Source organism: Hemitrygon akajei, chromosome 10 (genome assembly GCF_048418815.1).
Source record: "Hemitrygon akajei chromosome 10, sHemAka1.3, whole genome shotgun sequence".
NCBI lineage: Eukaryota > Metazoa > Chordata > Chondrichthyes > Myliobatiformes > Dasyatidae > Hemitrygon > Hemitrygon akajei.
The window spans coordinates 130456541-130473432 of NC_133133.1; the positions used below are offsets into that span (position 1 = coordinate 130456541).

General features: G+C 43.4%; 1 protein-coding gene across 5 annotated transcripts in view; it reads left to right on the plus strand.

Moving 5' to 3' along the window:
• large1 (LARGE xylosyl- and glucuronyltransferase 1) overlaps positions 1-16892 on the plus strand; it is a 405419-nt gene that overhangs the window by 211384 nt on the left and 177143 nt on the right. The window lies entirely within an intron of this gene.

Sequence of the window (16892 nt, forward strand, 5' to 3'; positions counted from 1 at the left end):
AGGGAACTTTATCGTGGGGGGGGGAAAGGGGTGTTAGGAAGCATTGGGGGGGGGGGGAGAGTTGAAATGCGGCAGAGAGCTCCATCCAGCTTCATAGAGGAGAAGCCATGCTTCTGGAAGGGAGAGGACATTTCAGAGGATTCAGAGCAGAAAACTTCACATGGCATCGACAGAGAAACTGGGAAAAAGAAAAGATTCAAAATGCTATTCAGAAGAGCATAGCTTCAAGGAGGATCTTTGAAGTTTAAGACATGCTGATGAAATTCAGAGATCAGTGCTGAATTGGATAAAGGACCTGTCACTGTAGGTGGAGCAAAGAAGCAAGACACATGAAGGCCAGGCTTGGAGCCATGGACTTTGTAAGGTGTTAGTACCTACACAACACAGACGTTTGATTTCTACTTCAAGCTCGCTTATGGGGACACAGACAGACACACACAGACACAGACACACACAGGGACACACACACACACGCACACAGACAGGCACACGCACGCACACACACACAATTCTGCAGATGCTGGCAATCTGGAGCAAAACACACAAAATGCTAGAAAAACTCAGCAGGTCAGGCAGCACCTATGGAGGGGAATAAACAGTTAATGTTTCAAGCTGAAATTCTTCGTCAGGATTGGAAAGGAAGGAGGCAGAAGCTTGAATAAGCGGGTGGGAGGGGGAAGTAGTACAAGCTGACAGGTGATAGGTGAAGCCAGGTGAGTGGGAAGCCCGGGTGCGTATCTGAACCATACACTTGTGCAGAATGGGCTTTGCTTGTTGTCTTAAAGACAAAGTGTTGGAGAGTGCTGAGATGTTCTGAGATCAATAGTTGGCTATTGATGAAATTGTATCAATGGCAAGTGAGACTGGAATTAACTTTGCCGTTCTCACTCTCTCTTAAGCAATGAGCTTGAAGCTTTCACAGATCAGTGTGTATTGAACAAAGCATTGTGTCTTCCCCAGTATGCTCCGACTTCAAGAATGCTTTGTTCAGCATTGTAAGCAGACTGCCACTTGAGGATGGTTCACTGCACTGACTTTGTCTATATACTCAAGTTAAAAAAACAAAATGATTGATGGGCAAATTGGCAGTAAGGCTTGTGAAGGTCTAGTCCCATTGTACCTCAGGGATAAAACAATAAAAATGCCTTTAAATGACTTTGGAGTGTTCCAAACCTGTTTACACTTCACTTCAAAGGATAGTTATTCTGTAATGTTGAAGTAATTATTATGAAGGATTATATTAATACCAACATTATTAACTCAAGCTTTCTCCAACTTAAACTTTGTAAAACTTACCCAACGCCCTAGGCGTAGAACATTACGGCAATGTACAGGCCTTTCAGCCCATGGCGTTGTGCCAACAATTTATCTAACTCCCAAGATCATCTCACATGGCCCTTCATTTTTCTATTAGCCATGTGCCTGTCTAATACTCTCTTAAATGTCCTCACCCTGGCTGTACATTTCATGCAATTACCATGCTTTTTGTAAAAAGTCAAACTCTGCCAACCCCCTGATATTTTCATCCAATCAACTTAAAGTTATACCATCTGGTGTTGCCGCTCTGGGGAAAAAGACGCTGGCTGTACACTCTACCTATGCCTGTTATATTATACACCTCTGTAAAGTCACCTCCCATCCTCCTCCACTCTAAAGAGAAAAGCCCTAGTTCACCTTTGATCTCTGACCTCCTTGTGAACTTTAGTGATGGAACGGCGCCAGCAAGATTTGAGCCCTGGGAATAAGTTATTCTCCACTTTTACTCTGCAGACCCTGAAAAAGGCCCAGTGGATCACAGGTGGGTCCTAACCAGATCGGTTTACCAGCCAGTGGCTGTACTGTGGGAGTTCCTCAACAGGTTGCGTTGCCTTAAAATGTGAGCACTTGTGGTGACGTGCTGCATTTGTTTTATATAAACAGAATCAGAATAAGTTTTATTATCACTGGTATATGTACTGAAATTTGTTGTTTTATAGCAGCAAGACAGATAAATAGATAGAGAGGGTCCAAGGTAGAGTTCAATGGTTCATGAACCATTCTGAAATCTGATGGTAGAAGAGAAGACATTGTTGCTAAAGCATTGAATGTTGGTCTTCAGGCACCTGTACCTCCTCCCGATTGTAGTAATGAGAAGGGGCATGTCCAGGATTGTGAGGATCTTTGATGGTGCAAGCCGCCTTTTGGAAATGTTCTCAGTGATGGGGAGGGTTGTGCCCATGATGGGGCTGGCTGGGTGTACAACCCTTCAGAGCTTCTTATCCTCCTGTGCAATGGAGCCTCCATGCCAGCCAGTGATGCAACCAGTCAGAATGCTCTCCACCAACAATTTGTAACAATTTACTGGAGTCTTTGGTGACACCCCCAATCTGCTCAAGCTCCTAATGAAGTATAATTAATGGTGTGCCTTCTTCATGATTACGTTAGTGTTAGGGCTCTGAGATGTTGATGCCCAGGAACTTGAAGCTGGTCACCCTCTCTGCTGCTGACCCCTCCACGAGAACTGGTCTGCGTTCTCCCGACTCCCCCTGTGGTAAACTACATATACCTGTCTGGACACGCCCCTCTGCTGACCCCTCCACGAGAACTGGTCTGCGTTCTCCCGACTCCCCCTGTGGTAAACTATGTGTATCCCTGTCTGGACACGCCCCTCTGCTGACTGCTCCTGTGGCCCCTCCCACAGACCCCTGTATAAAGGCGATTGGAGGCACTGCTCCCCCCTCAGTCTCCGAGATGCCGTGCTCCGTTTTGCTGCTAATAAAAGCCTATCGTTCGCCTCCCGTCTCCGAGAGTTATTGATGGTGCATCACCCCCTTCCCGAAGTCAACAATAAATTCCTTAGTTTTACTATCGTTGAGTGTGAGGATGTTGTTGTGACACCACTCAACTAGCTGATCCATCTCACTCCTGTGCACCTTATTGTCACACCTGGGATTCTGCCAACAGTTGTGTCTTGGGTGAATATATACATGGCATTTGATCTTTGTCTAGCCACAGAGTCGTGGGTGCAGAAAGAATAAGCCAGTGGGCTAAGCACACTGGAGGTGTGCCTGTGTTCAAATTTGTTCAAGGACTTGCAGTCCTTCTGTCCGAACATTTTTTACTCTGTGCTGTCGACACAAGGTTTTGATTGGAAAGGATTAAATTTTTCAGACTGATCACAAGCTTACTTAAACACAAGCTTAATTTTAACAGTGAAATAGATTCTAATGTACTCCATTTTTCTTCACCGTGAGCTTTATTTTGTTCTTTGTGGTTTGTCTATTTCTGTGGGTTAGTGAAACCTGCCAGATTTATATTTTAACGTAATTGGATCTGTTCACATTAAACGACATCAGTGTCAAACCTAAACCTACCATTCCTTGGTCTCACCTATTTTTTTGCCCCACATCCCCCCCCCCCCCCCCCGCCCTTCCCCTGTAACTCATCCTCCACATATTCCTTGGTCGTGCTTGATACCTAAAAACGCCCTTGATTTTTGTGTGGTTTGAGGTTTTTTCATTATTAGCATAACCCAATAATGCCAAGCTTCTCTCAGAAGGTTTAAACCAGAGCTGTCCCACTCGTCACTCTTGACTTGAAAGGCGTTGGTCTAGGCTGTTTCTCATTTGCTGATCATGGCACCCAGTGTTTGAGGACCTGTTTAACATCTGCACTTGGTGGTATGTAAACTGTGGTCAGCATCATGCAGGGTAACTTACTTGGTAAGTTAGCACTGAATTGTTAGATGTTCCAGGCTGGAGGAACAAGAGCACAGCAAGGCTCCTGAATCGGAGCACCACAAAGAGTTTATCTTGAAACAGAGACCCTGTCTCCAAATCAGCAGTCTGGTTCTGGTCCATCCTGTGTATCGAGAAGCCCTCGAATCTTGTCCATGTAACCGGCTTGTCCGGATTGAGCCATGTCTCCGTGAAGCAGAGACGCAGCAATGGATCCTTCTTTCCCCTCTGATCCAGCAAAGTTGCCCTTGAGTCTTCAACCTTTTTCTTCAGTGACTGTCCACTTGCTAACCATATTCAGAGTAGAGGAAGTTTCATGTCTCGGCGCTTTAGCCTAGCTTGAAGGCCTCCCCTTCTCTCTTTCTTACCACCATGGTGATGTACCTACGTCCGTCTGAAGGTGCCATAGCTACATGCTTGAGAGTTAAGCAGAAAATAGTGAAATCACTAGTTTGTTAAGACGATTCAAAAGGATGTTACTTAAAGGGAAATTACAGGCTGCCCATTGCAATGAGAGTAGTTCAGAAGAAGAGTATTTAGAAGTTTTGTAAGCTGCCCACAACATTTTGCTGTGTTTCACCGGTGCTATCTTGCCAAACACCAATGAGCAAAAGAAGGCAAACTGTGCAAATAAAAATAATACGGAGAAGCTGAGTTGTAAAGTGTCCTTTTGTCTGTGTGCGATTGGAGCCTGTAATTTATATCTTGATCATGTGGTTTTTGGGCCGACTGATTTGCTGACGAGGTTGAGAATGGAGTGTATGGCAGAGTGTGAACCATTGATTGGCTTCAGTTCTCACCACTCACCGATTAAAGTGTCGAGGAAGATTGAAATCAGTGAGGGTGACGGTGGACGGCAAGCGTGTGATCGGTCTCCCTCTCCTCCTCCTCACTGCTGCTGGAAGAAGGTGCAGGAGTCCTGGGGTCTTGGGCAAGGTTTGACCGGCATGGTTTATGTATTGCACTAGTTTTTACAGGACTCTTCAGTTCATGTTATGTGTGTTTCTAGTTTTTGGCTACAACTTTTTTAGTATTCTGCGTGATTTTGATTGGTGCGAAACTGGCTCTGTGGCCTGCCATTAACAAACAACAGTGCTAAATTGAACTAAAATGAAGTAAATATTCCTAGACTGTTTCAAGGACTCTGTGGTTTGATGCTTAATATTCTGTTTGTTATCCACTTGTTTTATGTCAAAAACAAAATTGTGGGTAATAGCTGAACCTCATGGTGTGGAACCTAAGGCTCCTCTACCTCTTCCCCAATGGCGATAGCGAGAAGAGGGCACGGTCTGGATGGTGGGTGTTCCTGATGATGGATGAAGTCTGCTCTAAAAGCAGAAATGTACAGAGACACCTTTCCCAATTGTCATTCTGGCCTGAGCCTTTGCTGTCCTATTTTATTATTGGTTCCAGGTTCTTTGGAATTGAGGAGGCTGCAGAAGGTAAGGGGTGAGTTATTCCTGCTGATCTAGGAGGAGCAGAGTGGCACCTCAAAAATAAATTGGGTCAAGGCATCTCCAGGACTATGACACTGAACTGAGGCTGTAACCCACCTGTCTAATCACAAAGCAGCAAGGCATTGCCCCTGGATTTGGGGGCAGATGAATGCTTATTTTGTTAAGATTTTTTTTGCCCAGTCTGCTGCATTCTCATTCTCAGGAGCTGCCTTGCCTGGGCAACTGTGTCTGCAGAATGCTTGTCAGATGCTTGCTGATCTCCTGCTTAACCCTGAAAGAACCAATCAAGTCTTAAATCATAATTATTTTTTAGTAATCTTTTGAGAACAACATTTGCTCTCCTTTCTGTATTGCTCCTGCTAATACTCCATTATCCCCAGGCAGCATTTGTATCTCCATGTGTCCTTGGGAGGCTTGTTGACCTACTATATCTTTAACAAAATGTAATTAGTTGTGAGCATTGAGGTTAGCTACAGCTACTTATAGAACTCATCTTCTGTTGCTTGTTCCTACTGATTCTTACTGGAACATACTTCCTGTACTTAAGGAGGATTTTAGCTTTAAAAATGACCTTTTTATTTTCAATTCCTTCCTTCCTGGAACTCGGCACATAGTCCTAGAGTTATTGAAAGCCTTTGAGTTTTCTTTCTTTCACTATTGGCTCAATACTGCTAATGCAAAATACTCATTGAATCTGACACTCCAAGGTGAGCTGTGAATAAAACCTCCTACCTTCGCGAAGATTTTCTCGATCTGCTCAATTAGCAGACTCCACTGCATAAAAGTGAAAGACAGCAGAGGTAATAGACTCAGCCAACTCCAACTCAGGCACAATCCTACCCGGCACGAAGGGCATTTTCAAAATACAGGGCCTCAAGACAGCAGCATCCATCATGAAGGACCCCCACTGCACCGGGCATGCCCTCTTCCCATTGCTGCCATCAGGGAGGAGGTACGTATTCCTGAAGACCCACACTTCACCTCCAACATCAGATTTCTGCATGGCCCGTGAACACCACCTCACTGTTCCTCTTTTTTGCGCTATTCATTTATTTTACAGTTTATTTCAATGAAATCCCTTTTTTTAAAAATAAAAACTGGGCTCCTCGCTAACAGCCACTGGACTCAGCGGTGAGCAAACCACCTTTCTCAAACTCCGTATGTCTAGGGTCGGTATGACTTGGGTCCCACCAAAACCAAGTTGGGATGTTTCAACCACCGCGCCCCGTTCTGAGTGAATACTGTGTAAATACTGCCCACTTGCAGTTATCCATCAGCAAAAAATAACAGATCGTACACTGCATACAATTATAAAAATGGTGTATTTATGAATGTCAACTTAATCAAATGGTTATTAAAGAAAGAAAAAAAAATAAAAGGGCTCATTATAATTAATACAGTCAAATGTGCACTAGGATGGAGCTCAGATCTAATAAAAGCTGACGTGTTCTCTTACGGCGCCAACTCCTATTCCCCGTTCACCAGTAGAACTTCCCAAAATCAAATCATGCATTCCAGTTGGATCGAATCCTACAGCCAGTTCTCGCGATCTTCTTCTCTCTCTACCCCCCACTGATAGCCCAGAGTCTATCACGAAAACCTCTCCGCCCAGCTTTCTCAGGAACCTTCTCCCAGCGGGCTGACCCGACATTCCTAAGCAGAACAGCACAACCCCTTATCATTAACGATAACCAATACACTGCCCACAGAGCACGCCCACCTACAGAAAGCCGTTAAATGAACTACCCTACAACATCAGCAGTAAAATCGTAACCAGGACATTACATCAACTTAAAGTAATTTTGTCATGTACTGCAGCCACAGGACAACTAATTAGACGCATGTTGGTGATAATAAACCTGACTGATTTATTTATTTTTTTTATTTATTGAGATACAGGGCAGAATTGGCCCTTCTGGCCCTTTGAGCCTCGCCATCCAGCAAACCCCAATTTAACCCTAGCCTGATCAGGACTGGGGTTATTTACCTGATCAATTAACCTACCAACAGGTATGTCTTTGGACTGTGGGAGGAAACCAGAGCACCCAGAGTTAACCCACATGGTAACAAACTCCTTACAGGCAGCAGCAGGAACTGAACCCTTGTCGCCTGTACTGTAAGGCATTGTGCTAACCACTACACTACCGTGCTGCCCTATTCTGACTCAGTATCGGAAGAAAATCAGACTTAAGTACATACAAGCCTGGAGAGAGTCGTGCTGATTTCAGTTAGCCTGAATTTGCAGTATTGTGTGCAGCTCTGGTCACTGCGTGGCAGGAAAGGACGTAATGGCTTTAGAGAATGATGTTGCCTTACAAAGAAGCTGGACAAACTAGGACTGTTTTCTCTGGAGTATCAGAGGCTGAGGGGAGACCGAATAGGACAAGAGTTTCCAAACTGGGGTCCATGGACACCTTGCTTAATGGTATTTGCCCAAGTCACAACAAAAATTGGGGAAGTTTATAGAACTATGAAAGGTAAATACTAGAGGGACGAGCTTTTAAGGTGGAAGACGGGAGGATTAAGCGAAACTTGCAAGGTAACGCACAAAATATTGGAGGAACTCGGTAAGTTAGGCAGCATCAATGAAGAGGAATTGACGTTTCAGGCTGTAATCTTTCTATAGACTCTCAGTCCCAAATGTTCATCGTTTATTTCCCTCCATAGATGCTGCCTGACTTGCAGAGATCCTCCAGCATTCTGTGTGTGCTCAAGATTTCCAGCATCTGCAGAATTTCCTTGTTTATGATTTATGAGGCAGTTTCATTTTCACACTAAGTGACTGGGGCTTGGACTGAGCAGTACAAACAGTCTGCTCTTCAGCTGAGGTGGCAAGCCAAGCTGTCAGCGGACATTCTCTCCACTTCACTGTGTAGGGCTGTGCACAGAGGGCAACATTAGTATCTCTTCACGTCCACATAATCTGGAGTCGAGGCCTGAGATTTTCCATAAGCGGGATTGTGCTAATTGATTAAACGGAGTTATTAGCGAGAATAAGAAAGGCAGCTTCTAGGGATTAAAAATCTGAAGGGCGTGCCTTGGGCAGCACAGTGGTGCTGCCGGTAAAGTCACTGTCTCACAGCCTCTCCTGAGCTGGGTTCAATCCTGACCTCTGGTGTTGTTTGTGTCCAGATTCTGACCTGTCCTTTCTTTGCCTTGTATTGGGTTATTGAGAGTGTATTTATAAAACCAATTGGTGAAGTGTTATTAAAAGGGGAGAGGATCTTGACGAATGTGATGGAGCAGATTTTCTTGAAGTGGACTCAACTAATATCAGGAGATACAACGCTAGAGTGAAAGACTCTCTCAAATTTCTACAGATGTACCATGTAGAGCATTTTAACTGGTTGCATCACTATCTGATATGGAGGGGGCACTGCACAGGATCAGTAAAAGCTGCAGAAATTTGTAAACACAGCAGCTCCTGCCCTGGAGGACATCTTCCAAAGGTAACTCTCTCCACTCAGGACTTGCCTGTTTCTCATTACCACCATCAGAGAGGAGGTACAGGGGCCTTAAAACATACACTCAACATTTTAGGAGCAGCTTCTTCCCCTCCACCATCAGATTTCCGAACCGCCAATGAACCCATGAATGCCACCTCATTATTTTTACACTACTTAGTTATTTTTTTATAAATATTTCCTGTTATAATTTATGGTATACGTTATGTATTGAACGATGCTGCCACCACAGAGCAACAAATTTCACTAAATATATTAGTGATAATACACCTGGTTCTGGTTCTAAAATGCCTTATTTTATTTAAACACATTGACAATTAGCTAATCCCATTTGTGTTGGTTAACAGGATGAACTCTAATTGGTGAAGTTTTAGAGAACTTTCCTTCTGATGGCATTAAAAACCCCACTCTTGTAGCACTGAGAGCTTTTTGAAGCTTTGCTGCTGAATTTCAAGAGGGAGGATTAAAGACCAGTGTTTGCAGGCACTGATCATTCATTACAAAAGATTATATTTGATGACAATGAGTATTTTCAATGGCTAGGGCTGTCAGTCAGGGCTGCAGCAATGGAAACAGGTTGCTTTTAAGTCAAACAAAGAATCCTTTCTAAATTGGAGCTAAGTATTGCCTAAAACAAACTGATGTACAATCATCACAGAATTCCTCAGAGAGGCTCAGCAGGTGAATTCTGTGAGCCTTGGATAGGTGTTTGGCATGAAAAAAAAATGCAGTTGATAGTATTGGGATTAAATGGAAATTTTCTCTCATCACTCTTCAGAAGCACAGATTGTAAAGTGTTTTGTGACTTTGAGTTTAAGAGAAGTGCTCATGGAATTCAATCTTCTTTCTTGCCATAGTCTTTTATACATGTTCCATGTTGCAGTTGTCATTCACAGGATATAAACTATGGTCTCATCTGCTCCTTAAGTTTGAGATAACTCTATGCTGTTCAGAGAAGAGTGGGCTTGGTCAGTGTTCGTTTCCTTAGTAAATACTTAAGGTGTCCAGTCTGAAAGTTGTACGGGTTCAATGTGCCTTTGCGTCCTTACAGTAGTGACCACATGTCATTGGCTGTCACATGCTTTTTAACATTCAATGATCTTTAATGTCTTCTTTGCAAAAGTCATGAATCATTGACCTCGGACAGCTTAAAATTCACAAGTGCTGTTTGATTCCATTTTGCAAAAGCCTGACTTTAGAATTTCACTGTCCATCTGCATCTGCCAGTTCCTCAACAGATACAGTGGCATTCAAAAGTTTGGGCACCCGTCAAAATTTCTGATCTGTTAAGTGAGTAGAAGATGAACTGAGCTCCGAACGTCATAAAGTTAAACATGAAACATTCTTTTCAACATTTTAAGCAAGATTAGCATGTTATTTTTGTTTTGTACAATTTTAGAGTTGGGGGGTGGAAGAAAATGGAAAGGAGCACCATGCAGAAGTTTGGGCACCCCAAGAGATTTGAGCTTTCAGATAACTTTTAACAAGGTCTCAGAACTTAATTAGCTTGTTAGAGCTATGGCTTGTTCACTGTCATCATTAGGAAAGGCCAGGTGATGCAAATTTCAAAGCTTTATAAATACTCTGACTCCTCAAACCTTGTCCCAACAATCAGCAGCCATGGGCTCCTCTAAGCAGCTGCCTAGCACACTGAACATTAAAATAAATGATGCCCACAAAGCAGGAGAAGGCAATAAGAAGAGAGCCAAGCATTTTCAGGTAGCCGTTTCCTCAGTTCGTAATGTAATTACGAAATGGCAGTTAACAGGACTGGTGGAGGTCAAGTTGAGGTTTGGAAGATCAAGAAAACTTTCCAAGAGAACTGCACATAGGATTGCTAGAAAGGCAAATCAAAACCCCAGTTTGACTGCAAAAGACCTCCAGGAAGAATTAACAGACTCTGGAGTGGCAGCAACACCTGCACAAATATGACCTTCATGGAAGAGTCATCAGAAAAAAAACCTTTCCTGCGTCCTCACCACAAAATTCAGCGTCAGAAGTTTGCAAAGGAACATCTAAACAAGCCTGATGCATTTTGGAAACAAGTCCTGTGGACTGATGAAGTTAAAATAGAACTTTTTGGCCTCAATGAGCAAAAGTATATTTGGAGTAAAAGGGGTGCAGAATTTCATGAAAAGAACACCTCTCCAACTGTTAAGCACGGCGGTGGATTGGTCATGCTTTGGGCTTGGGTTGCAGCCAGTGGCACAGGGAACATTTCACTGGTAGAGAGAACAATGAATTCAATTAAATACCAGCAAATTCTGGAAGTAAACATCACACTGTCTGTAAAAAAAGCTGAAGATGAAAAGAGGATGGCTTCTACAACAGGATAATGATCCTAAACACACCTCAAAATCCACAATGGACTAGCTCAAGAGGCGCAAGCTGAAGGTTTTGCCATGGCCCTCACAGTTCCCCGACCTAAACGTCATCGGAAATCTGTGGATAGACCTCAAAAGAGCAGTGCATGCAAGACGGCCCAAGAATCTCACAGAACTAGAAGCCTTTTACAAAGAAGAATGGGTGAAAATTCCCCAGTCAAGAATTGAAAGACTCTTAGCTGGCTACAGAAACTGTTTACAAGCTGTGATACTTGCCGAAGGTGTTACTAAGTACTGACTATGCAGGGTGCCCAAGCTTTTGCTTCAGGCCCTTTTCCTTTTTTGTTATTTTGAAACTGTAAAAGATGGAAATAAAAAGTAATCTTGCTTAAAATATTAAAGAAATGTGTCATCTTTAACTTTATGCGTTTTGGAAATCAGGTCATCTTTTACTTGCCTTAGCTATTCACAGTAACAGAAATTTTGACTGGGTGTCCAAACTCTTGCATGCCACTGTATGAAGCAAATACCCATTCTACACCATATATCTTTGATAATTGTACAAGTTCAGTTTGATAGTGCTGATTTTTTTTGTCGTCTGAACAAGTATTAGACCAGTTGGAAAATAAATCAATCAGAACATGCCACTCGTCGAAATCTAAGTTTATTACCAAAGTACGTATCTGTCACTAAATGCTACCTTGAAACTGAGATTAATTTTCTTGCAGGCATTTATAGGAAAACGGAATAGAATTTATGAAAACTATACAGAAAGACTGATAAAGGTGCAAAATAAGATAAGTTGCGGAAATTTAAAAAAATAAATCCTACAAACACGAGTTGTAGGTTCCTTGAAAGTGAGTCTGTAAGTTGTGGAATCAGTTCCGAGGTGAGTGAGGCTATGCACAGCGGCTCAGGAGTCTGATGGTTGAAGAGTAATAACGGTGTGATAGTGTGGGATCAAAGTCTCCTGAGCCTCCTGTCCAATGGAGGCAGCAGCAGCAAGAAGAGTGGATGGTAGGGGCCTTTGATCATGCTTTCCTGCAACAGGACTCCTTGGAGATGCACTCCATGGTGGACATAGTGGTGTTGCATCTTCAGCATTGCAACAGTGATTATACATCCAACCCATATAAAATTTCAGATTAGGAGCAGGAATGGTTCATCAACCACTAGCCTGTCCTGATGTTCAAGGAAGCTTTGATTTGTAACCTTGATTACAAATTTGACTTTACATTTGTCTACCCCCTGAAACCTATTGATTTCCCTGCTGATCAAAACTCTATCCACTTCTGCCTGGAAAGTACTCAACTCTGCTTCTGCTGCTCTTTGAATAAAGATAAAGGTTAGATTTATTTGCCAGATGTAGATCGAAACACGTTGTTGGCTTAGAATCAAATCAGAGAAGGTTGTACTGACGGTAGCCCACAAAACATGCAGGTCGTCACCAGTACAATCCTGCGCCAACAAAATATGTGGTCTGCCGCTATTACAATCCTGCACCAACAAAACACGCCCATCCGTCCGTCCGTCTTTGGAATGAGAGTGGAAACTGGAACACCCGGAGGAAACCCACATGGACATGGGAAGAACGTATAAACTTTGCAGACAGTGGTGGGAATTGAACACCAGTTTTGCAGCTGGGTGCTGAAATGTGTTAGTCGTCTGCGGTTTCTGACGATGACGGAACCTGCGCAAGAGGAGTGTTATAGTGAGAACTGGGGCAGTTCTACTTGCTCGGCCTCAAAAATCTGGGTCCAGTGGTACAAAAAAAATCGTCACGACTGGAGACTTGCTCGGCTGCACTGCAAAAGTCATGATGCCTTCTGTGCCTTGTCATGCCCTTTGCTCTCAAGCCCTTCTCGGCCGTTGGATTTTGTAGTTACCTCATCCGCCCAGTCTGCAGGAACTGGCTTCCCTTGCTGGGGTGGGCATGTCCCTATCTCACTGGGCTTCGAGGTTCCTCGCTACCCTCACCTGGTTTTGCCCACCTGCCGAAGCAGTGTACCAGGGGGAGGCCACTGTCGCATGCAAATAGTTATTTGGAGCCACAGGGGATAGCTGGGTGGCAGGTGAGTGAGCTGCCCCTGAGAAGAGCATGACAAGCCCACCACCAGAGGTGCTGCCCCTCACTGGAAGCCCCATATGTCCTGGAATAGCATTATGCTGACTCCTAGTCTACAATGAGTGAGAATTTAAAAGACTCTCAACCCTTAACAGAGTCTCATCTATCATAAGTGTGTGACGACTTAAAATTGTGACCCTTAGTTCTAGGTTCTCCTACATCATTCCTTCTATATGTATTCTGTTAAAATGCCTATGTCTGAATCAAGTCCAGGCTCGCTTTTCTAAACTCCCTAGATGCAAGCCTGGTATTCCTAACCTTTCTGCAGAGGGCCATCTGTCCTTTCCAGGTATTAGTCTAGTGAACATACCAGGCTCTTTTGCATCCAAAAAGCACGAGACGAGACAGTCTTTTTACCTTTCATGCAGAAAATGAAACTGATTTTGACAACGTAAGAAATGCTTTGGAATTTGCTGGTCTCAGGAAATTGGAACATTTTGATGATTGCTGCTTTTAGTAAAACTGCAGCTTTTTCCCCCAGATTTTAGTATTCAGTATTTTAGGATTAACACAGCTTGATAATCAGAACTGTTTTGGGATTTACAGTTAGATTCCACCAAGTCAGCCCTTTAGAAGATTCATGGTGGTGTTATTCTAAGTATATAACATAAATAATGTTTTATTAGAATTTTACTTTTATTAGATTTTTGCAGAAAGATGGAAAAAAAATGTACTAATAAATATGATTAAGTGAAGCACTATATTTCATTTGTAATTTGGGGGAAGTAAATGCTGCGGTTCAGCTTGTCTCAGTCTGGAGATGTGAGGGGAAAGACCAAACTGATGATTCAGTACAGTACTGAGGGAGAGCTGTATTAACAGAGGAGCCAACTTTTCAATGACGTAAACAGAAGGCATTTCTGGTCTTTCAAATACAAATTAAGGATGGCACAGGCCATTTGGCACGTTGAGTTCCTGCTGACCCATTTAGACTGATCCTATTTTTCTTCTCTCCCTCGTTCTCATTAACTTCCCCCAAACCACTGCCACTCATGTACAAGCTGGGGGTAATTTGTTGCAGCCAAATAGCCCACTGGCCATCAGGAACTGGCTGGGCATTATTTCCGTGTATACTTGAATAATTTTGAGCTGTGAGTTGGTACATGCCTTCAGGCATTGTATAAGGTCCCAATAAATTGTTCTTTTTAAACGTGACTAGCAGCAGTCATCTCTCTTGATTTCTTGAGCATATGTACTCAGTGGCCACATTATTAGGTGCACCTGGACACCATAATGCAAATACCTAATCAGCCAATCATGTGACAGCAACTCAATGCAAAAAGCATGCAGACGTGGTCAAGAGGTTCCATTGTTTAGACCAAACATCAGAATGGGGATAAAATGTGATCTAAGTGACTCTGACTGTGGAATCATTGTTGGTGCCAGATGGGGTGATTTGAATATCTCAGTAACTATCGATCTCCTAGAATTTTCACACATAACACACTCTAAAGCTTACAGAAAATAATGTGAAGCCCATGAATATACTCACAATAGCCACTTTATTAGGTTTAGGAGCTACCTAATAAAGTAGCCTTTAAGTGTATTAAAAAGCAACAAATCTGCTTTTGAGCTACAGGGATAATGGAGATAATTGGATAACTTTTCTTCCAAATACTTGTTATGGGCTGGAAAGAGCCCATCTGCACTCAAGTTCAAAACCTCATAAACTTTGCTGATTGGGTAGACCTTAGCTTTGGTTTCTGCTCCTTGATGACTCAACAAATGTTCGCACGCCAATGACTGGAATGCTTCCATTGTTCTGGGTGTGGAAGACCACCCACCGTGATAACGGCACATACTTCAAAGTGCACAATGTTGGGAAGAGAACTAGGATTGCCCTTGATCCCATCAGTCTTGTTCACTTGGTAGACGTGTACAAAGTGAACGTTGACTTGCGATATCGCATGTTTGGAACCAAATCAGTGGGAGGGCAAGTTTTGGTCGGGAGGTGTGCTCCACCTGAGGACAGTGTTCTGCCTCAGAAGTCAAGGTCAGAGGGGATGGTGAAGACATGGCACAGATGAAAGCTGTGATCAGAGGGAGGAAAGGGATTGGTAGTGTTTGACGATTGGTAGGTTGGAGTGTTCAGGGAAGCTGGGGTGAGAGGAAGATAGAGTTTGAGGACCCAGAGCTGGTGTTGGGATCTGGAGAGACCACAGGATTGCAGAGTGGTGGTGAAGGAAGGGGAGACTGGGCTTCCAGCGGCAGCAGGTGAAGTCCCATCGGTCAAGGTTAGAGTCAGAGTCAAGAGTTAGAGATTGCGCAGTAGGCACTATGAAAGTCAGTCTTTAGCTTATAGAGTCAGTTCAGAGTCGTGGTGATTGAAGTTATCACGTTGGCTCAGGAGCCTGATGGTTGTGTATGATGACCTGGTGGAGTGGCCGCTTCGGCCTGGATAGTGGGAGTCCTTGATGACATGCTGCTTTTCGTGGCTGTGTCCATGTAAATGTACTCAACTGGGGAGGCGGTGGCTTTGCCTGCGATGGACTGGGCTGTATTAATCACTTTCTGTAGCCTGGGCATTCATGTTTCCATACCAGGCCGTGATGCATTTGGTTAAGATGGCCTCCATTGTGCATTTATAGATGACTGTCGGAGTTATACATGCTGAATCTGCGCAAACTTTTAAGAAAGTAAAGCCATTTCCGTACCTTCTCTATGTGCTCTTCCTAGGACAGCCTATCTGATTTGTTAATGCCAAGGAATTTAAAGCTATTAACTCTCTGTACTTCTGTTCCCTAATGAGAATTGGCACATGGACCTCTGGCTTTCTTCCTCCTACGGTCAATAATCAGCTCATTGGTTTTGCTGATACCGACAGAGAAGGAAGGATGCTGTGTGAGAGGTTATTGTGGCTGTGGAGGAGATGCTTTTGTAGAATGATAGTGGATGGAGGTGGACTGCCAGGAGTCACTCCAGAATGAGAAGGCGGAAGGGACAGAGATTTTCTCAAGTTATAGCCACAGTGGTGTAGCTGTTAGAAGTGTTGCTTCCAGTTCAAACCTGACTTTGGGTGCTGTCTGTGTGAGGTTTGCACATTCTCCTTGGAACCACATGGGTTTTCTTGACATGTTTCAGTTTCTTCCCACATCCCAAAGATGTAAGGGATTTTAAATACTTAATCAGAAATTATTTTGGCATCTTTGTCTGGAGCAGTTCGTCATATCGAAGTCATATCCAGGTAGAAATGCTTCCCAACAACTTAGTGTGGAAGGGACTGGGGCAATCTGACATCAATGCTGCCGGGCATTACACAATTGGTTCATTTTAACAACAAGCCAACAGCGCGCAACATCTCAGCGCTAGTGTGATACCTGAAAATTGGCCAGCCAGCCATTCTGTGGACCCTGCAGGATCAGAATAAGGTTTATTATCTCTGACATGTGTCATGAAATTTGTTGATTCATGATGGTTCTGAACATCTGCCAGCTCAGTCTGAGGCAGTCATAGTGGAATTCATTTATGATTATCACATATACCAAGATACAGGGAAGATGCTGTCTTGCATACTGTCCTTGCAAATCAAGCCATCACACAGTGCATTGAGCTAGAATAAACAGTAACAATGCAGAATAAAGTGTAAAATCTACACAAAGATTGCATTGCAGATAAACCATAAAGTGCAAGATCACAATGAAGTACTGTAGATTGTGAGGTCAATAACCCAGTCCATCTCATTAAACAAGAGGTCCATTCAGCTGTCTGATAACAGTGAGATAGAAGCTGTCCTTGAGTCTGCTGCTACGTCCTTTTCAGGTTTTTGTATCTTCTGCTTGATGGGAGAGGGGAGGAAAGAGTCTCTA